At 42.3% G+C, this 23219-nt stretch overlaps 1 long non-coding RNA gene across 1 annotated transcript; it reads left to right on the top strand.

Annotated features, from left to right (window-relative positions):
* The first annotated feature begins 267 nt into the window (after positions 1 to 267).
* On the top strand, positions 268 to 11608 carry LOC145531490 (uncharacterized). The gene is made up of 4 exons (XR_014072481.1): positions 268 to 782; positions 1599 to 1739; positions 4392 to 4487; positions 10127 to 11608. It is a non-coding gene; the product is annotated as an uncharacterized LOC145531490 (long non-coding RNA).
* Positions 11609 to 23219: the final 11611 nt, after the last annotated feature.

The raw sequence follows: 23219 nt of genomic DNA, 5'->3' as shown, positions 1-23219 counted from the left end.
GCGCAGCCGCTTAACCCCTGCGGGCCCGTGCGCCCTGCCCCCGGGGGGAGGAGGGCGCGGCGGGACCGCCCCCTGGACAGATCGCCGCCCGGCGTGCAGTCCCTGGCGTCCAGACTTGCACACCCGTCCCCCGCGCCGGCTGTGTCTGGTCCCGTTTCCAGGCGCCTGGCACGAGGCCCGAATGACCGCTTTTCGTGGGTTGAATGCCACCGTATTGCCCAAGCCCCGTGCACGCCACGAGCGCACCCGAACTCCCCAACGGAAGCCACGCGAGACGAATCATCACCGGGGTTAGTTTAAATGCTCGTCGGTGGGCTGTGCTCGCCCGTGTATGAACTCACCACAATAACTGAAATAGCACTCGTAGTTGAGCCAAAGTAAATATCAGAGAAACGGCCGAAGTTGACATTTGGGGACTTTTCAGTGCTTGAAGGAGAAAGATGCATGAATCCCTGCACCACGGTTATACTTCCTTTTGTATCATCTTGAAAACATTGAGACATATACGGGACTGAAACTAAGAGTGATAAATCACCTTTTCTTTTAAAAGGATACATCACGAATTAGTCATTTGCAAGTATTTAACACAACGATTAAAAACCAAGAGTGGCTTCACGAAAGAGTGTTGGGTCTGTAATGGCCATGAAGCTTAAATACTCATTTAAGATCTGTGACCAATTTACTAAAAGGAATTGGGAAACAGGGCAGAACTCTCAGGAAAACAAGAAGGGAATTCAATTTTCCCAAGTGATTTGTGAAAATTTTTAAAAGATAAGTATAAGGTGATGTTCTAATTTGGTCATGATTGTTTTCTTGCGTTTAGATGAAACTGAAATTTTCACAAGGTCAGAAGCCTATAAAACTTCTATGTGGCCTATTTCACATTCTAAAGTAACTTCATAAATTGAAAACTAGAAGTTGCCTCTTTTGGTAATCACTTCAAATTTTATTTTGAAATGATGTTTCACACCTAGGGGTGTAGTCAGGCAGCAGAGGGTTAAACAGGTCATGTGGCATTGTATCACGTGGCTTTAAGTGTATCAGCCACCATTATATGGAGAAAATGTTTTTCTCACCAATTTCTTGTGTTATAATGAGATTGGATCATCTTTAGAGGTTATGAAGGAATATGGATATTTATATACCAATATGAAATCCACACATCAATTGTAAATCCTGCCTTGAGCAATTTGGAATAACAGGCCTGGTATACTCAGTTAGGTCCATATGTACTTAATTGACTTGATTTTCTTCTTCAGCTGAGCAATGTATCTGGCTTTTGACTGAAATCATTTCAAGATACGTGGAGGGCTAGGACCAACTTTCCTCTTAAAATATTGCCTTTCTGTGGAACCAGGTCTAGATTCATAAAGAACGGAAAAACAGATGCAGTAAAATGAATTCTTATACCCAAATGCCCCAACTTTTCCCAATAAGTTACATTTTCTCCCTGCCCTCGCTACTACAGACTGTCTTTGAAATTGTAAGAATTTTGTTGGTCTTTCAATAACCTTGATAAAGTAATTAGCCAGATAAATGAGACAAACCTCAACAGTTCCTGATTTTGAAGATATGATTTATATAACTCCCAAATGTAGATAAGCAGCTGACTCTAATAAAATTATCTGAAGAACGAACGAACAGAACCAGCCTCCAGAACACAACTGCATTCATCTAAAAGGAAAATATTTTCCAGTCTGCTATGGAATAAAGTTCCATGCACAGCTACATCCTAGAAGGTAGAAAAAGCTTCATTAACACGTACACTTCTGAAATATTTATTTTCTCTTTAATTGCATGTGAATTAGTTGAGAGACGCTGTAGGGGAAGGCCTCTTACTGACTTAAGCCTTCTCAGCAGTTTGTTAAATTCTAGGCTCCAATCCCTTGAGGCAATAGTGGATTCAAAGCAGCTTTTAATCATACTATAAGGAGGGTGAGGAAGTATGTAAGTAGGTCATAGAGAAAGAACCATGAGTGCATAGGTTACTGCCTTATTTAACAACTACAGTGTGTCCCCGAGTTTTCAAAGCACATTTGCTTCGGCCATGTAAAGTCAGAAGCAAACCCGGGGTCAGATATAAAAGAAGACTGGCTCGTACATGAAATACAGTGACAACGGGAACGAAGGAAAGCTTCGGATGTAGCTGAGCTGAAATAGTTTGGTTGCCAAATACATAAATAATAGAGTGATTGCATAGGCTCTTAATGTAGGTGCCAGAGAGAAAGTCCACACACACATACATATACCCTATAGAGTTTTGTTTCTATAATCATAGCACCTCCACAATAGCCGTTTTAAAAAAATACAAAAATTCAAAAGCTCTTGAGCTTAAAAACAAAAACAAAACAAAAACATCCAAACAAATACCACTTGATGAAAAGCTTCAATTTATCATTTCTCTGCTTTGGCAGAAGGAAAAAGACCTTAAACAACTCGACGCCCCCCCCCCCTTTTTAATTTTCACTCTGTAACAAGCCATCAGGTATTATGATTTGGTAGTTGGAATTATTTTGCAGAAAGCTCGTCTGAGAAGGTGAGGGTGGGACGTTCTGGGAGAATGGCATTGAGACATGTGTATTGTCATATGTGAAACAGAGCACCATTCCATGTTCGATGCATGTGACAAGGGCTCGGGGCCGGGGCAGTGGGATGATCCAGAGGGATGGGAGGGGGAGGGAGGTGGGTGGGGGGTTCGGGAAGGGGAACACATGTAAACCCATGGCTGATTCTTGTCAATGTATGGCAAAAACTATTACAATATTGTAAAGTAATTAGCCCCCAAGTAAAATAAATAAATTTATAAAAAAAAAAAAAAAAAAAAAAAAAAAAACACACGGGTTCAGAGACACTATTTTATTGCCAAGGTTCTTACCAACAGCAGTGAAAGGGGGTGAGGCCATGGTGAGCCCCCGCTCCTGGGCGCAACCTGGTGGGCGACACCTCTGTGTGCTGACCACCCTGGAGACCAGGCAGTGGGGAACCACGCAATTTCCTCACCATTTTTGCTTCACTGTAGGAAAACCTTAAGCTAGTCCCTAAGCCCATCCCCCTACCTTCCCTAATTGTCTATTTTTTTTAATCAACTTGCTATTCATTTCCCAAACAAAAGGCAATTCAAGAATTGGAAGCACTTCAAGGGAAAGTTTCTGAATGACCTCATTTTATACAAGGCCTTCCAAGGCAATCGGGTGCACGGTGCTGTTTCAGCACTGCCCCCCTTCGCTGCCCACCGCCCCCGCCCCCCCCAAGCCTCATCTCAAACTGAGTTTTCTCCCGTGGTCATTGTTTGAGCACTGAATTATCACTGACAGTAAAACACACACACATACAACCTCTCAAAAGAAACAGAGTGCTAATAAATGCATTTTTACATGGAGTACACACTGCTCCAGTGGAAAGTATTCTATTTCCGTCACCCACCTTCATCAATGAACCAGGATCGAGTCCCTGACTATAAACATTCCAACATTTTTGCACAAAGTTTATACCGTAACTTAAGAGACCGGGGCCCGATAGTGATAGATGCTTATAACCCAACAGCTAATTTTCTTCTCCTGCAGACACTCCTGTATATTTTATGACAAATTTCCGTTTTTTAATTATTCCCACATATAACATCATGGGTCACAGCCTCTTTAAAGCAGCAGACGGTCGGCCACGCAACTGTAGATGTACATATACTGTTCCATCTCCTCAAACAGGCACCTTCACTAAAGGGTTTTTCTTCCCTCACTTCTGGCTCTTTATTACAAACTAGAATCCAAAACATCTTTCCCCATCACTTTTTCAAAGTCAAATTTTATTAACATAGCTGTTCCAGTTTAAAAAAAGCCCAGTGTGCTGAGAGTCATTTGGAGCAAGAAAGGCCCTAGAAGGGACGTGGGGAGTGGGATTCCCATCACTTGGGGTTTTCCAGCCAACAAATGTGAAATCCACATGAATTTTAAGTACCTGGGAAAGTTTCTTCATGGCCATGTGTTTGTTCTTGGCTTACCCCAGTTTGATCAGCAACTTGCAAAAATAAACAACAGTGTCTTTTTCCATGTGCTTAAAACCCCCCAAATAGATCCTTAAGTGATACATTATAAAGGTATATTTTCTTAGCTCCATAAAGGTACCCCTTAAATTCTTCTATCACCAGTCATAAGTTTAAGATGATCTTATTATCCGCTCCTCCTGCCCTCATTTTGAAAGGTTCTGGAATAGTGACTTTATCACATTCCTAAAAGGACTTCAGTAAAATCACACTGCAGTAAAGATGACATTGTGATCAAACTCTTATTTTACTTTTTTTTTTTTTACGAGAATTTTCAGCCTTCGCTCTACCTCGAGAGCAGCTGCTACTGGCTTTTTGCAATCTTGTGTTTTTCTGAATCTGTTTTCCCTAGAGCTGAAGACATAGTGGTGAACTTCCCTCCCATCTGAAGAGACTCTCCAACCGAAGATGGATTGTTTGTGTACATACCTTCGCGCTTGGAAATGAGGTGCCCCTCTAGGGTTTCCAGAAGCTTCCACTCCAAGGGGGTGAAATGCTAACACTGTGGACCTGGCAGGCCTCGAGCCCAGCCAGCTCATCACTTCCCTCTCGGCCTTACATTTCCCTTTTCCTTTCTTCATTATCCTTGCTTCGGCCTTCCTTCTCTCCCTCCCCCCCTCAGCTTTCTCTTTCTTTCTCCCTCTTTCTCTCTCCAACGGAAGCCAGACAATGCCAGACAGCTTTCCTCCACAGCTGCGGCGCTGAGCAGGCAGGTGACCGCCAAAGTGAGAGTCTTGGGGGCTCATCTGTCGGGGAAATCAAGTTTGCCTGGACCAAGGCTGAGTTCTCAGCTAGGAACAGCTGTCTCTGGGGTGCCTCCTTTCCAGACATCATCATGGGGTGGAGGGGGGAGGATGTAAGACCGTGTCCCGTAGAGTGAATAAACAGGATTTGAAAACTTGGGAGGAGAAGACGGGAGAAGGGGTGGGGAGGAGAAGAAGGCTGGCCTGGTGATGTGTGCATGGAGGCACTCAGAAAACACAGCCTCCGAAGGAATGTCCCAGCGGCCTCTCAAAGATGCTGAGATTTGTCAAGACTGTATCAGGTACCTTTATCTGGTGCCAGCCTGGCGGCAGGAACAAAATTTATAGCTATCAGGATGGGGTTTTGAGTTCCCTGACAATCGGCCCTTGAACCACCCCCTCTCCCCCAAATGTTTTCCCCAATCGGCCAGAAGTTCTCCTTTTACTGTCACGTGCTATAAATGTCAAAAAGAGAAACTACTGTTTGACAAAACACAACAGCTGAGTGGCGACAGCTGGGTGGACATAGCAGTAGGCATAACATTAGGTCCAGAGAGAAAGCCGCAACAGGTGGGGGTGGATAAAAAGAGAAAGGAAGTTTTAAGCTTTCCTGGAGGGATTGGGGGAGTATTCTGAAGCTGATCTTGGCAAGAATCAAAATCTGGAACTGAGAGGGACTCTCCAGAGGTCGGAGAGCCCCCACTGGCCTCAGTGTCTCTCCTTTTTCTGAACAAATACATCTTGAAGAAGAGGAAGGATTAAAGAGACAAAATGCTTGGACTGCATGTAAAACAAAACACATTCACCCACGTGATGATGGATTCCCCATCAAAGAGCTTTTCCTTCCGAGGATCAGAAGTCATCTGATACGGTGCATGCAGATCCGACTTTCTAAGACAAATGTGACTTGCAAGTGGAGTGAAATAGATGATAAGACTTAAGAACCAAACCTGTTGGATTCTACATGATTCTGTCAGAGCAGACTGACACTGGAACATGTCACTGAATTTTCTGATTCATTGTCTAGATCTTTGCATGTGCTTGGCCATTATTTCCTCCTAGGGATGGATGGCTGAAAAAATCAAAATCCACCATGATCATCAGATGAGAGGTAAAATGTGTTAACCTAATTATTACAACACCAATTATATAACCAATCTATTAAAGTGACATGTAGGTTGAAAATACATTAAGGTTTTGAGCACAGGAAATTTATTTTTTCTCTATAATATAGTTCAAATCTCTAACTATTTTTAGCTTTACGATAGAGGTTTTTGAAAATCCCAAATGACTTTTTCTTTAAATTTGCTTGTGATGCTAATTCCTATGAAGTCCATTAGGGGAAAATAAATTTTTTTTCCTTCCTCTTAAAAGAACCACCCAAAACCTTCATGGAAAAGTGGTGTAGTAATCTACCCAAGCTGAGTGGAAATATGTTATCTTGTCTTATCTCTATGGATGAGTGTAAACCTTGATGAAAGTGAAAGAGGCGAGTGAAAAAGTTGGCTTAAAGCTCAACATTCAGAAAACTAAGATCATGGCATCTGGTCCCATTACTTCATGGCAAATAGATGGGGAAACAGTGGAAACAGTGGCTGACTTTATTTTTCTGGGCTCCAAAATCACTGCAGATGGTGATTGCAGCCATGAAATTAAAAGACGCTTACTCCTTGGAAGGAAAGTTATGACCAACCTAGACAGCATATTAAAAAGCAGAGACATTACTTGGACAAAGGTCCATCTAGTCAAGGCTATGGTTTTTCCAGTAGTCATGTATGGATGTGAGAGTTGGACTATAAAGAAAGCTGAGCACCAAAGAATTGATGCTTTTGAACTGTGGTGTTGGAGAAGACTCTTGAGAGTCCCTTGGACTGCAAGGAGATCCAACCAGTCCATCCTAAAGGAGATCAGTCCTGGGTGTTCATTGGTTGGACTGATGTTGAAGCTGAAACTCCAGAACTTTGACTGCCTGATGCGAAGAGCTGATTCATTTGAAAAGACCCTGATGCTGGAAAAGATTGAGGGCAGGAGGAGAAGGGGACGACAGAGGATGAGATGGTTGGATGGCATCGCCGACTCGATGGACATGAGTTTGGGTGGACTCAGGGAGTTGGTGATGGATAGGGAGGCCTGGCGTGCTGCGGTTCATGGGGTCGCAAAGAGTCGGACACGACTGAGCAACTGAACTGAACTGAACTGAACTGAAACCTTTATGTGACCTAATCAGTTTGTCTCTCAACACTCCCTGGTAGAGGCTAACAAGTGCATTCGCACCATATCATAGGAATACGGTGAAGTGAGAGCAGAGGAGCAATGTGAATGACCCTCTGGTCTGAGGAAGAAATGGGATGAAGTGAAGGATATTTTATTTGGCTTTGTTTTAATAACAAAGGTGAATCCAAGGTGTTCCAAGCACAACTTCTCCCTCCTGCTCCCTCTTCTGTCCTTCAAGACCCCCTCCCCTGCAATACACACCACTTGATACCTTCGTGCCCACTGTTCTCGCTCTGTTTCAAGACTGTTGTGAGCTTCCTAACTGCTGAGACTATCACATAGTGTATCTGTTGCTTGGTTGGTTCTGATTCCAGTATGACAGATTTTGGTCCCTGATGTAGGTTAAAAGACACATTTTAATTTCATCATGCTTCATATTGCCCTATTAGTCACTTCCAACATGTGTTCCCATTATACAGATTAAAGCATGAGAAAACTGAGGCCTGGGTGCTATAATTCAAAGACCTCAAGGGAGTTGTAAGAACTCAGAAGCAAAAATGGCTATGGTTTTCCCTTTCTTACTGTACAGCTTCCTTGGTATGATACTAGGTATGGACAAATTGAAGTGCACCATGAAAATGTGGCACCAGAGGAAAATATGACTTTCAAGCGTCAAATATCCAACAGTTGTACTTTCAAGTTGGCCACAGAGGAGTTTGCCCGAGTCCTCACTTAGAATCTCTTCCACCATGAGTTATGTGTCTAGGGGCCTATTCCTTTACCCCTCTTAGTGTGAAAAGTGTTAGTCACTCAGTCATGTCCGACTCTTTGCAACCCCATGGACTGTAGCATGCCAGGCTCCTCTGTCCATGGAATTCTCCAGGCGAGAATACTGGAGTGGGTAGCCATTCCCTTCTCTAGGGGATCTTCCCAACTCCAGGATCGAATATGGGTCTCTCTCTTGGTCTCAGTTTTTTTCATCTTTGAAATGGGAATAACATAACTACCATTATCTCTTAGATATCTGGGAAGATTAAATTATATAAAATAGATCCCCTAGTGTAGCATCAGGTCAGAGTCAATAAGTTTTGGATTTATTCTTAATTTCAATTATAATACTCCCACCTCCCAATCTTTATTTAAACCTGGAACTGGCAGATGGGTAAGAAAAGAGAAAGGCGGTCCTAATCCTTTTGTCCTTGTAGCATTAAAGATTTCACTGATACTTCGAAGGCCAGCAGCCCTAACTCAGGGCAGGGAAAAAGGGTACAGTTTATACAGGACAGGCGCTGAGCATCCTGCAGGTGGTGACAAGGGCTCCATCCCTTTTGAGCAAGTCAGTTGCTGAAAAGAAAGTCAAAATGAACCCTAACTGCCACCACCAGGAATTCTCACTGTCCATCACCAGCTCAGTGCATTTCCATTCACAGAGATGCTTCCTCAGTCATCTCTGAATGAATGGGGAAGCCATCTCACAGAACCCGAAAGAGCTGAGGTCCCAGACCAAGATACTCAAAAAGCAAGGCGTGATGCTGACGGCACCTGCAAGTGCCTGTATCGCTGAGATGGGCAGGTTTACGGGCGGGATGACAAGCGTCTGATTCGTTCCTGCAGCAGGTACCATGGTGCCCCTTCGCGTCAGTTCACACACCAGCTGGGAGCCAGCAATGCCATCCATAAGTTTCAACACAGTTTTTACCGATTGCAGCTGCAACCCTTCTCAGCCAGGGATTTGAAAAGCCACAGCTATCGATAACTTCAAACCTCATGCTCTTCGTGTTCATGACAACAAAGTTTGCTGAACTGAATGATTATGGAGGAAAATTCTGGGTTTTGTTCTCCGAGGGCACACTGGCATATCCTGCTTCCTAAACTGCAGTGATTCATCACGACCCTAGGCAGCCAATCACGGGCGGGTCACCATGGAAGGGGGTGAGAGAGCAGCCGAGCTGTCCTGGTAATACATGTCACTCTGGGCTGCTGTCACCCTCCCCCACAGATGTGTTCCCCATTAGCTATGACGGTCTTGACATACAAGAAAATGTGCTGGGATAAGTCACAGTCAGAAAAAAGCTCTGGATCAGATAAACATACCTGCACAGAACAACTCCTGATGACATTGCATGAAGCAGAAGGCTGCATCTGGGGACAAAGGGTCCCTCATCTGAAATCAGGGTTAACCAGCACATTTCTGAGTGGAGTGGAGGTTCAGACACATACACACACACACACACACACACACACACACAGAGTCTCTCTCTCTTACATGTACATCTAGCTTCCATCTCAGTCTGACCTCTGGAGATGAGTACCATGGGATGAGAAAGGTGTTTCAGCTCCAGGACACTTCATTTCAATTCTTAATGGGCTACAGCCCTGAAACCTCACATATGCATTCCTTCCTCTGACACCCTCTTCCCCATGTCAGTTAAATGAAATGCCACGGATCTTAATCCTCTCCAAAAACCACTGCTTCATCTTTCCCACAGAATAAAAGTCACTGCGAGTTCAGAAAAATTCCCAAAGCCAATAATAACCATGAAGGAAGCAATCAATAGTGTGATGAAAGGAGAACCCACCTCCCCACCCTCAACATATCCCCCAGGAATTACCAAAATGTAGAAAGAAATTCAATGAAGGCTAATCAAGATGATCTAAGACGTTACTGCCACAGAGTGAAATATACTTGTTACCGTTGGAAGAAGGGCAGATAAATGCTGTGGGAGCCGCAGGAGATGCATCTTAACAAACTGCTTTCCGTTAATGACTTTTATAGAAACCTCTACACCAGAAACTGAGTCTGATATTTCTGGTTTTCTCACTGTCACGATTATACCAAATCGAGGTATGTTTTTCGTGGACAGATTCTGACCCCCTAAACACGGAGAGATCATTCCCAGGTACCATGCTTGCTTTTGGATTTTACCTTCTTTTCATCAACCTAGGTGTTTCCAGGGCTGCGAGCAATGAACTTTCTATCAGCCACATTTTCACTTAATTAACCACCCTGATTACAATAATTAGTATTGATTCACTCTTCCAATGACTTCCTAGGTATTCCAGCACAATCTGCACTTGCTCTAAAGTTCTAGATATGAATATTAATCAAAGGCCTTTCTTTGTTTTTCAGCCCCAAAGGGATATTATGCAATTGTATGCACTCATATTTTGAAAAGGAAAAACCGTGAGGTTTCATTTTCACAAATAAAAGAACTCTTCCGACGTTGAGGTTACAGATCTCGCAGCCTGTGGTCTGCTGAACACAGCTGTGTATTCCCAAGGCTCCTGTGTGCAAGGACTCGGGTGCAACTGTGACTCTATTGAAAGAAGCCATTTTCCCAGTTTGACTCTTCTGTTCATTTTCTGCAAGTCTAGGCTTAGGATAAAATTCACTTTGACATTTGTTTAGGTCACCTTGGAAGGGAATCATCCCAACATGGAAGTTGATGGCAGGATACAGATTACATATCTTGTTACTGTTATAGAAATAGATGTAGACAAGTTGGCCAACTTCCGGCCATCTCCCACTCCCCTATCAGGCTAGAGGACAAGATAGCTGTGTGTTGGATGCTGGAATGGGGGCCTCAGAATTCTGGAAGCTGGTAATGATTGGGTCAAAGCACGAGTGGGTAGGGGGTTCCCTTGTTGGACCTAATATGATCACCCAGGGACTAAAGTGAATAGATCACAGATGAATGATTATAATTTAGTCAAAAATTTAACATGGAGGTTTCTAAGGTATTTTTTTAATTTCAGCGTGCTTCTGACAGGCAGCTGGGAAACACAGGACACTACTTTTTTCCCCCAAATCACAAAAAAATTGCTTTGTGACCTTTGTTTTAGAAAAAAAAATTTCCCATGAAAGCAGAATCTAGGTGTGCTGGTAACAGTGGGCCAGTTTCAGATAGAAAGCTTCACCAATTACCTTTTATAAGCTCATCCAAAAGCAATTATTGGCATACCCAATGGAATGAGCTGTTCATATCCCTTTGAAAGTAAGAGAACATAATCATAAAATCCACTTTACTTACAATGGATAACTTTAAAAATATAATTATTCTACAGCTATGTTATGGGTTCAAGCAGGCTCTGAAAATATTATCAATAGAAAATTTATGTTTGAGAAGGCAATTTATTGAGCTTGCAACATGAATTTTCACAATTTTGTATTAAATATAACATTTCAGCCTAAGTTTGAAAAATTGAAATGCATGTCCAAACTCTGAAAAATAGTTAATGTTTCATAGCTGATTTTATAAGGACTACATCTTGCTCTTTATTTACTGGGAACATCACTAATCTGAACACAATATAATCCAAGAAGAAATGTTTGTAATTAAATATATCTATCTTTTAAAATTTGCCCTTTAAAATAATTTCTCTTCTGTTTTTAAGAATTAGGTTCTAAATCTCGATGTATTTACAAATATTTTTCAATCTATTGCTCTGGCATAAACAGCTAATTAAAGCAAAACATTAAAATGTTAGAAAAGATATATTCTTTACGGAAACAAATGTCAGTGACATGATTTTCATGTATATCAATTACCATTTAATCTTCTAGGATCAGTTCCTTTATATCTAATGTGAGAATAAAAATGTTTTTAATGTTGGAGAAGTTTGAAACTGATTTTTCTATTTTCTCTTTTTGAAGTCTCACTATTTTCACCTGAGAAACCAGTGCCCATGTTATAAAAGGAAAGATTTTTGAAGATGTGAGACATGTTTGCCCTGCATAGAAATGCATTTTATAAGCACATAATCATATATCAAAAATCAATATATTCTGTAGAGACCTTTAACTTAACAATTTAACAGGCTGGCTAATGATAGTTTGTGACCAAAATTAGGAGGGCAAAAGTTCTCACTTGTCCTTGAATTTCTAAACTGTTTATCTACCTGGATGCCAAAAGAGGAGGCAGACACCAGAAATCATAATTTACTTAAACATTAGAAATATTCCTCTTAACTTTGCTTTAGTGCTATGTTCCGTAAGTCCACCAAACAGGCATATTTTAAATCCCCAAGCATTAAATACTGTAGAGTCATGTCTGATAACAAGGTATTTGCTAGAATGATAATGGTATTACAAGCGGTCTCAATCAATGAGTTTTTTTCTGTAGTTTAACAGAGAGGTAAGTAATAAATCTCTAACTTAATCCAACCAACATAGCTACAAAATGCAAAAAGCCCTACGAACGGCAGATATTAAATTTTTTAAATGCACAAAACCACAAACAAGCAGTCCTAAAAGCTCTTCAATCTGGATAGTCTATACAAACAAGATTAAAACAGATAAAAAGGGTGTTGAGAAAGAAGAAGAAAAAAAAAACCCAGACATGCATTAAGCCAGTTTGACAGCTCCATTGTTCAACGGGTCCCATTGTCAGACCCATAGATGTATTCAGTGCTACAATGTCTGCTAGCAAATAAACAAAAGACTACATTTTTCAAAGCAGGATGCCAATTCTATCATAATTCTTTCTCTGCTTCCCAAAAGGTGGCTCATTCTTGGTAAGCGGTAGGACCCTTACACAGATGCAGGAAACAAATATTTGCTTTCAATACAGAGGGACCCAGGACGCCATGCATGAATAGAGGTCTTTAAACAGGTACACATTTTGGCAAACAGGATAAAGTGATCCAAACCTGGTAACACAGAAGGACTATTTAGGTAGGCTAAGTCCAGATTAGAGCGGTATCTGGAACGCAAGTCTAATATGGAGTCTCCTTAGCTCCTTTCTCGCTGAGTATTCCATGCAGAGTGCATAATAATGAAAGAGGCTTAGACATTGCAAAGGAAAAGACAAACCCAGAGCCAGATTCGGAGCCTTTAAAATTATCCACTGGCCGCGCACAAATAGCAGCAAGCAAATACATGATATGCTTGCAAAAGGCAACTCCTGCAAATATAACTCGTCCACAGGAGTCCTTTTCCTTTCTCTCGCTTGCTCTCTCTTTCTCCCAATCTCTTGGTCTCGATTTTGTTTCCCTCTTTCCCCTCTCTCTCTCTCTCTAGATTCTTTTTCATTTTTTTCTTCTAAGATAAGGAAGCTACTTGATTCTGACTGTGATGACAGTCTTGGGCAGCTCTGGAAACTAGCAAGGCATACATTAAAACAAAGAACACAGCAACATACCTTAAAAGCAGCTCTTCATTTCTCATAGTAACAGCAGATTTGGGACAGCGCATGCTTTCTGCACAGATACACTGATAGTCTCAACAAAAGCCAGTTCAGAAGTGCGCTCCAACATCAATGCCACAGTAGCTGTTCACTAATGCACGCTCCCCCCCTCTCTCTCCTTCTCTCTCTCTCCCTCCCTCCCTCCCTCTCTTTCTCTCTTTCCTCACTCTCTATTCTAGTCAAATTCTGAATGGTAGAGCAAAAGGGCTCCTGCAGATCCACTAAGTAGAAATAATCCTCTCTGACAAGTTATGTTGTCTAAGCATATTTTTACATTAATACACCGTGCTGCCTATAGGGGTCTTGCTTGCATTCGCTCGAGCCTAGCTGGTGTGAGTTCTCCTAATTACCATCTTCAGAAATTGGAAAGAAAAATAAGTTACTCATTTACCTCTTTGTCTTATACACTTCATAGCAAAACCAAGTACATGTGTTCTCTTTGCCATCCACTGTCAGCAAGGCTCGCAGATGACTCACAGAAGATGTGGGTGGGTCAGGGTGCTAAAGAGGAATTTTTGCTTCTCTTTTTTGGGACGCTGAATTCACAGCTGGATTCATCTCTTCCTCGCCCCTTGTCCTCAGAAAGAGTGACAAGGTCAAGACCCTTAGCCCCACTCTGGATTGAGGATGGGGAGGACAGAGGTTGCAGAAACTTGGAAAGATTTTTAACTCTGTGAGCACCAGCGTTCTTGGAGGTCAGGGCATAACCCACCTGAAGCAGGACTTCTAAAAGAGGTAGGCGATGCAAAGATTGTTTGGTCATACTGAAATCCTAATAGACAGTGGAGCATCTGCCTCAAAAGACCAATTAGAATGCTCTTTTCCAAAATAAGAAAAAACTCCTGCTTCCGTACTTCATTATCCTCACTGGGCTTGGCATATATAGTTAGCCAAGGAAATACACACTGTACTTCTGTTTATTGGAATTATAAGAATTCCAGGCATATTAACCAAGTAAAACAGTAAGTTAAACACACACAGGAAAGACAAGATGCTATGGATGGAAGAGTCAGTTGTCCAAAACTGCAAATTAAGGCTTTGCTCCAGGAGGTGTGTGCTGACTGGAAGCCAAGAATGTGCTCAGCTTGGATGGAACAACACAGAACACAGCCTGAAACAGAGCTGGCTCACTGAACACTGGTTTCCTCACTCCCGGGATCAAACACTTCACCTGTTCTCATCAGCACACTCATGCACCTCAGTAATAATCTGGAGTCAAAATATTTGTGGGAATAATAGTGGGGTGGGGAAAATCATGGTGCGCCCCATTATCCTCTCTTTTGGAGATCTGGAATGCACCCCAATATCTTTTTTAAAAGATTTTTTTTAAATGTGGACCATTTTTTAAAGTCTTTACCGAACCTGTTATAACATTGCTTCTGTTTTTTATGTTTTTTGTTTTGTTTTACTGGGAGGCACCGAGCATGGGGGATCTTAGCTCTCCCACTAGTGACTGAGCCTGTACCCCCTGCACTGGAAGGTGAAGTCTTAACCGCTGGACCACCAGGGAAGTACCACACCCCCAATATCTTCCTAGATGTCTGACCTCTGTCCTGGCCCACAGATAAGGAAATGGAGATGTTCTAGAGGGTGAGGATGATGCTTTCAGGGTTACTGCCCAGTAATCACGCTTCATTTATCAACAGGGCTGATGATAACAAGCAATAGTGACTGAGAGCATCCCATTCCTGTTTCTAGATGGCAAGAAGATCCATGATGAATCACTGGACTGGGTCAGAGAATGAAGCCACAGCTCTGTCCTTAAAACAAGCACATTTTCACATTGCCTTCCTTCATCGTTACGTCTGAGGGTTAGAGAGTAAATATATAAAAATGAAGGACCTTGCCAGGGAGATGTACTATGTACAATCTAAGGTACTCTTTTGGAGCAAGATCAATATCACATAAATGATTTGGAACCAGAGACCCTGCAGAGAGAGGATTTTGAGCCATCTCCCTAGTCACCTGTGTTGAGAGCTGAGGCAGGGGTCACCTCCCCTCTCTAGAGCTCTCTTTGCCCTGCAGATAAACAGGGGCAACAAATGCTCATTTATTTTATATTTTTAATTCACTTATTTTAATCGATTGTTAAATTAATAATTTTTATTAATAAATAATATATTTATTATTTATTATATATATCACTAATATCACCCAGCTGTGCTGGGTCTTTGTTGCTGCATGTAGGTTTTCTCTAGTTTCAGCGAGGGGAAGCTACTCTTTGTTGCAGTAAACGGGCTTCTCATTTTGGTGGCTTCTCCTGTTGAGGAGCACAGGCTCTGAGCGGGTGGGCTTCCGTAGTTGTGGCGCATGGGCTTAGGTGCCCTGCGGCATGTGGAATCTTCCCTGACCAGGGATCGAACCCACGTCCCCTGCATTGGCAGGCAGATTCTCAACCCTTGGACCACCAGGAAGTCCTGCTCAGTTATTTTAAAGCCCTGGAAGTGTGTATAATGAAACGATGTGTTCCGTTAGTGCAAATATTAACAAAAAGTGGAATGAGTGGCCTGACACAGGCCATGGTTTTGTGCATCAGAGCAAAGTAAAAATACACTGTTCTGACACAAAACCCTATTTTAATACTTCCATCCAATTCTTGAAAGGGCTAAACTCCGAGGCAAGTACTAACACGTAGCACTAATGCATTTGCTAATCCATAAATAGATTCTTAGCACTGGAAGCCAGGGCTGCTGTCCATGGGGCTATTCCTCTAGTGAAATGAATTATGGATCTGGAGTAGCAAGGACTGGGATGGAATCAAACCATTAAATATTTTATATTCCCTCCACTTCCATTTGAGTCTAGGGACCTAAATAATGAGAAAGCTATTGAGGTAAGAGTTTAGTGCTTGTCCAAACACCAGTCAGGTGACACACTAGGGGTCTTACCCTCGCCAGTTGCCTGTGCTGAACTTGGGGATAGAAATATGAGTGAATATAAGGCAGGTGTGTCATACTGCATAGGAATTCTCTGACTCCAAATCCACACTGGATCAATCTTTGCATTCTTAATCCACCCAATAGAATAAACTCCCGTTAGCTGATTCTTACTAAGAGTTTGTGAAATACAGGAATGAACTTGTTTTTAACACTTGAAGAGCCTTTTATCTTCCATATTCCTTTATGTGCGCGCGTGCTCAGTCTCTCAGTTATGTCTGACTCTTTGCGACCCCAGGGACTGTAGCCTGCCAGGCTCCCCCTTCCATAGAATTTTCCAGGCAAGAATACTGGAGTGGTAGCCATTTCGTTCTCCAGGGGATCTTCCTGACCCAGCGATCGAACCTGCGTCTCCTGCATCTCTTGTACTGGCAGGTGGATTCTATACCACTGTGCCACCTGTAGTTGCCTTAACAATGAAGGGGTGGGCCAGCACTTCTGCCTCTAATTCAAGCATTCCACCAGCACAGCTCCCAACCCTGAGAAGGCCTTCGCTGACACTTTGCGTGTTTCCCTGATGAATCCCTACAAAACTGCAGGGTGTGCACAGCTGGTCCTGTTACCCGCTCTGCTGAAAAAGTTCAGGCACAGAAACAATAAGCTACTTGCCCACAGAAGGTGGATAATGACAGAGCAGGGGAGCCCTGTCTGGGCCTCTGTTCTTTCTACTGGGTTGCAGTGCGACTCAGCAACCCCACTGTGCCCGGGGTGAAAGACACAACCAGGAAGGCATGCTTTTTGAGTAGTATTGTAATGAAGAACTTCACACGTTTCTAATGAGATACTAATAACCTTAGAGCAGCAGTCTAACCTTCCTGGCACCAGGGACCAGTTTCATGAAAGACAATTTTTCCATGGACTAGGGGTGTGAGTGGGGTGGGGGAGTGGTTTCTAGATGATTCAAATGCATTACATTTATTGTGCAGTTTATTTCTATCATTATTACATCTGCTCCACCTCAGATCACCAGACATTAGATCCTCAAGGTTACCTATCTTAGAGGACGATAGTAAATGAATAAAAAATTGATTCGAAGGTTGTGTCTGGGCTACTAGTATTTATCAGTTTCTTTCAAAACTTTATTTCAAATACAGTTTGAGTTGAAACTAGACAGACCAAGCACTTTTGGAGACAAATTTTTTGAGGTCATCTACTATAGGAATTAATTTTTAACAACCCTGATGATTATTAAATTTGGTTTGTAGGGGAAAGTTTTTAAGAGGATAAGGATTATAGCAGTAATTAGTAAAGAACAACAACAAAAACTATTTCAATGCTCTTAATATCCAAAAAGTTTGTTATTAACTGTAGAAATTAATTGTTGAGCTAATAATGCAAGCTTGGTGAGGGAAAAACTGGAGCAATTGAGAAATATGGAGTTGAGCTGAGAATCAGCTAGGTTTCGTGATCTTTCTAGATATGAGCTTCCTAAAAAAATGTTTAAAGCTGTATTATATGTGAGTTTCTTTATATTGTAGGTAATTTCTGGGATTAAAAAGCCAAATTTCCAAATCCAACAAAAAATAATTCAACTTTTTTCTGCCTTCTATGCCTTGTCTTTGCATTTTGATATGCACATCGCAAAAGTAATGGAAAATACTATTTCAATAGAAGTGTACAATATGAAGTATTCTAGATGTAGGACCTGGCTGTATAAAATCCTTTGATAAAACGGATGGGACACTAGGGACTTCCCTGGTGGTCCAGTGGTTAAGAATCTGCCTTTCAAAGCAGGGAATGTGGGTCCAATCCCTGATTGAGGAACTAAGATCCCACATGCAGTGGAGCAATTAAGCCCACGTGTTGCAACTACTGAGCCTGCACGCCACAACAAGAGAGTCCGTGCCCCACAATGGAAGATCCACATGATGCAATGAAGATCCTGTGTGCCACAACCAAGACCCAATAACAACCAAATATAAATAAATAAGTATTTTAAAAAATAAAAGGATGAGACTCTAAAAAGCATCTAGTCTGCTCCTCAGATTCCCATCAAAAAAGAACCATCTTGGAATGTGGAGGCACTGAAGATATTAAATCTATTTAGTTGCTAGTTTCAGATACTGTTGTAGGCCATTCAGGCTGCTAAAGCAAAATACTCCAGACCTGAGGCCTTGAAGCAGCAAATGTTTATTTCTCATGGCTCTGGAGGCTGGGAAGTCCTAGATCAAGGCACCAGCCTGGTCAAGTTCTGATGAAGGTCCTCCGCCTGGTTCATAGTGGGCACCTCCTTGCTTTATCCTCGTGTGATGGAAGGGATGAGGGGTCTCTGTGGGGTTTCCTTTATGAGAACAGTAACCCCACACATGAAGATTCCACCCTCATGACTTAATCAGGAGACCCCACCTCCTAATGCATTGGGCATTGAGCTTTCAACATATGAAATTCGTTGGGGTGTGGGTGGGGGGTTGTCACAAACATTCAGACCATAGCAGACATCAAGAATTGCCAAGATGAACTAAGAAACATACCACATTATTATGAAAGGTGGAAAGAACACACAAAGTCTGTGAAGTGAATACGAAGCGACAACCAAGGTCTACGAGAAATGGATTTGCTGCAAACACCGTACATGACCCGCAGGAGGTGCTCAGTAAAGTGTTAAGTGCGTGTGTGAGGGGGTGGGTTTCCATCTAGAGCTGATGTCAAGCAGAAGACACAAAGTTCCCCTGACCAGCTCTAAGGCTCCAAGGAAGGGTCTCTGAGGACAGAATGAGGCAAAGCAGTGAAATCTGCACGCAGGAGCCAGAATGAATGAAACACGAGAACAATCCTGAGCTTCCAGACACCATGCTCCCTTCTGCCTTGAGAGGAAAGACCTCCAAAGCCCCAAGGATACAAAGATCACAAATCACTACTTGACATAAAATTGACAGTTGGTTTAATGTAAGACCTTGGCAGCCTTAGAAAAGAAAGGATTTGATGGTAATCTGAAGATCTATGTAACTGGAGTTCCTCTCACTTGAGGACTCAAAAAGCACCTCCAAGTCATGCTTAAGCAGCAACTGTCCCTGTAAGCAACCCAATGGCCCCACGTTCCACACAGGTATTCCTTCTCCAAGCTGTGGGATGACATACTCATTTGCAAAATGGAGATGTTTTGCTAGAAGTGGGGCATGGGGATGAGTAATTAGTAAGAATAATTGTAAAGCCCCTTCAAAAGATCAAGTGTCATATTTACCAATGAGTAGGTGTAAATAATAAACCACAAAGTACTTAGAGCTCCAAGAAACCACTTGAAAATAGGCCCTGGATAAATTTAAGGGGTTTTATTATTATAAAGAGTAATAATAACTTGCTTTCTATAGACAAGCAGAGCTGTGAAAAGACACCACGAAGTGAGATTGGAGATCTATGTCCATGTGGGTAGGTCTGTGAAAGACAAAGAGAAGAAAGTCAAAGATTTCCTGTGAAAATGGACTACCATAAGTAACCCTGCTGATAAAATAATTAACTTTGGCTTGTGAATTCACTATTTAGTTGCTAAGTCATGTCCAACTCTTTTGTGACCCCATGGACTGTAATCTACCAGGCTCTTCAGTCCATGGGATTTCCTAGGCCAGAATACTGGAGTGGGTTACAATTTCCTTCTCCAGGGGATCTTCCTGACCCAGGGATCAAACCCGTGTCTCCTCTATTGACAGGTGGGTTCATTACTAGTGAGCCAACAGGGCTTGTGAACTCATGTGACACCATTCACAGCTGTGTGGTCATTTTTGGCCTAAAGTTTTGCCAAGGGCCACCTTTGGGCATATGGGAAATCTTGAGAAAACCACAGGTGAATACATGTAAGTTAGGCACTAACATTAGCATGGAAAACAGGCCACTTTTATTATTGCGGTTATGGTTGGATGGCATCACCGACTCAATGAACCTGAGTTTGAGCAAACTTCGGGAGACAGTGAAGGACAGGGAAGCCTGGCGTGCTGCAGTCCACTGGGTCACAAACAGTCAGACGTGACTTAGCAACTAAACCACAACAACAAAGACAGACACATGCACACACCATCACCTTCTGCTCAGGCTGCACATCCCAGAAATTCTGTAATTTGACTACTATCCCATCTGAATGCAGAGTTCCAAAGAATAGCAAGGAGAGATAAGAAAGCCTTCCTCAGTGATCAATGCAAAGAAATAGAGGAAAACAATAGAATGGGAAAGTCTAGAGATCTCTTCAAGAAATTTAGAGATATCAAGGGAACATTTCATGCAAAGATGGGCACAAACAAGGACAGAAATGGTATGGACCTAAAAGAAGCAGAAGATATTGAGAAGAGTTGGTAAGAATACACAGAAGAACTATTCAAAAAAGATTTTCACGACCCAGATAACCACAGTGGTGTGATCACTCACCTAGAGCCAGACATCCTGGAATGTGAAGTCAAGTGGGCCTTAGGAAGCATCACTATGAACAAAGCTAGTGGAGGTGACAGAATTCCAGTTGAGCTATTTCAAATCCTGAAAGATGATGCTGTGAAAGTGCTGCACTCAATATGTCAGCAAATTTGGAAAACTCAGCAGTGGCCACAGGACTGGAAAAGGTCAGTTTTCATTCCAATCCGAAAGAAAGGCAATGCCAAAGAATGCTCAAACTACCACACGATTGCACTCATCTCACACGCTAGCAAAGTAGCGCTTTACCAGTGCTTTACTAGTGCTCCAAGCCAGGCTTCAAGAGTACGTGAATCGTGAACGTCCAGATGTTCAAGCTGGATTAGGACACAACTGAGCGACTGAACTGACTGAACTGAACTGACTACTATCTATAGTTTTCAATGGCCATGCAGAATTTGGTGCACTTGGGTGTCTGTCTTTCTTAGCGGTTTTGATTCTAGGAATTATAAGACTTGAACAGCACAAGCATGTTGAAGATCAGGGTGCAGCAGGTAGATTTCCTGATGGGCAAGTGAGACCAAGGTGGGGATTCACGTGATTACATGACAGAGATGAAACAGAAACCCAGATGGTCTGGAAAAGATGCTTTTGAAACGACCACAAGAGCTCTTTTAGAATACGCAGGTGCTTTAAATGTTACCTTTCTTTATAAATATCACTCTCTGAAATGAGATTATCTACTTATTTTCTTGTTTATGATCTCTTCCCTCCATCTGAACTGCAGCTGCATTAAAGCAGGAACTCACTGCATTTTTATCATCACTTTAAGCCAATGTGTGGCATATGCTGGACACTTAATAAACATTTGTTCAAGAGTGAAATTTCTTTGTGAAACCCACTTCTTTAAGTGACCCAAACTCAATGGATTATAGTTACAAGACACGACTTGTGAAATAAGTACCATATTCAACCGTGAGCAGTCACTCTGTTAGACCCGGAAAGGGACAGAAAGATGCAGAATTTAAGATTTAAGATTCTGAATTTAAGAACTTGATCGATTCATTGAGATGGAATGATCAGCTTGATGTTTTACTATTTTTTTAAACATTTTTGCTGCTGTTGTTTAGTCGCTCAGTTGTGTCCGATTCTTTGTGACCCTGTGGACTATAGCCCGCCACACACCTCTGTCCATGGGATTCCCCAGGAAAGAAGACTGGAGTGGGGAGCCAATTCCTTCTCCAGGAGATCTTGCCAACCCAGGAATTGAACCCATGTCTCCTGCTTGGCAGGTAGATTCTTTACCACTGAGCCACTAGGGAAACCTTTTCTAACTTTAAGGCACCATTTATATGGGTGAATAGAAAATAAAGTGATAAATGATACATTTCCTTCATTACTTTCCATCAGTGCTAAAGTTTGGGAGTTGACAAACTGCAAGCAGGTAGGACCAGGCTCAAAGCACTCCAAGCCAGGCTTCAAGAGTACATGAACCATGAACTTCCAGATGTTCAAGCTGGATTTAGAAAAGGCAGAGGAACCAGAGATCAAATTGCCAACATCCATTGGATCATCGAAAAAGCAAGAGAGTTCCAGAAAAACATTTAATTTGCTTTATTGACTATGCCAAAGCCTTTGACTATGTGGATCACAACGAACTGCGGAAAGTTATTAAAGAGGGGAATACCAGATCACCTGACCTGCCTCTTGAGAAATCTGTATGCAGGTCAAGAAGCAACCGTTAAAAGTGGACATGGAACAACCGACTGGTTCCAAATAGGGAAAGGAGTACGTCAAGGCTGTATATTCTCACCCTGCTTATTTAACTTATATGCAGAGTACATCATGCGAAATGCCAGTCTGAACGAAGCACAAGCTGGAATCAAGATTGCTGGGAGAAATATCAGTAACCTCAGATATGCAGATGACACCACCCTTATGGAAGAAAGTGAAGAAGAACTAAAGAGCCTCTTGATGAAAGTGAAAGAGGAGAGTGAAAAAGTTGGCTTTAAACTCAATATTCAGAAAACCAAAATCATGGCATCCAGTCCCATCACTTCATAGCAAATAGATGGGGAAACAATGGAAACAGTGGGAGACTTTATTTTGGGGGGCTCCAAAATCACTGCAGATGGTGACTGCAGCCATGAAATTAAAAGATGCTTGTTACTTGGAAGGAAAGCTATAACCAACCTAGACAGCATATTAAAAAGCAGAGACATTACTTTGCTGACAAAGGTCCACCTAGTCAAAGCTATGGTTTTTCCAGTAGTCGTGTATGGATGTGAGAGTTGGATATAAAGAAAGCTGAGTGCTGAAGAATTGATGCTTTTGAACTGTGGTGTTGCAGGAGACTCTTGAGAGTCCCTTGGACTGCAAGGAGATCCAACCAGTCCATGCTAAAGAAAACCAGTCCTGAATTTTCATTGGAAGGACTGATGCTGAAGCTGAAACTCCAGTACTTTGGCCATCTGATGTGAAGAACAGACTCATTTGAAAAGACTGATGCTGGGAAAGATTGAAGGCAGGAGGAGAAGGGGATGACAGAGGATGAGATGGTTGGATGGCATCACCGACTCAATGGATATGAGTTTGAGTAACTCTGGGAGTTGGTGATGGACAGGGAAGCTTGGCGTGCTGCAGTCCATGGGGTGGTGAAGAGTCGGACAGGACTAAGTGACTGAACTGAACTGAGGACCAGGCAATGAGGATGAAATGAGTTGACAAAACTTTCAGAATTAAGAGCAGTGGGAGTTGGAGTGTGATTTGT

This window comes from Giraffa tippelskirchi, chromosome 13 (genome assembly GCF_054371585.1).
Source record: "Giraffa tippelskirchi isolate mGirTip1 chromosome 13, T2T-mGirTip1v1.2.pri, whole genome shotgun sequence".
NCBI lineage: Eukaryota > Metazoa > Chordata > Mammalia > Artiodactyla > Giraffidae > Giraffa > Giraffa tippelskirchi.
Note: the sequence above shows the minus strand (reverse complement) of the source record. Positions and strands in the feature narration are given on the sequence as shown.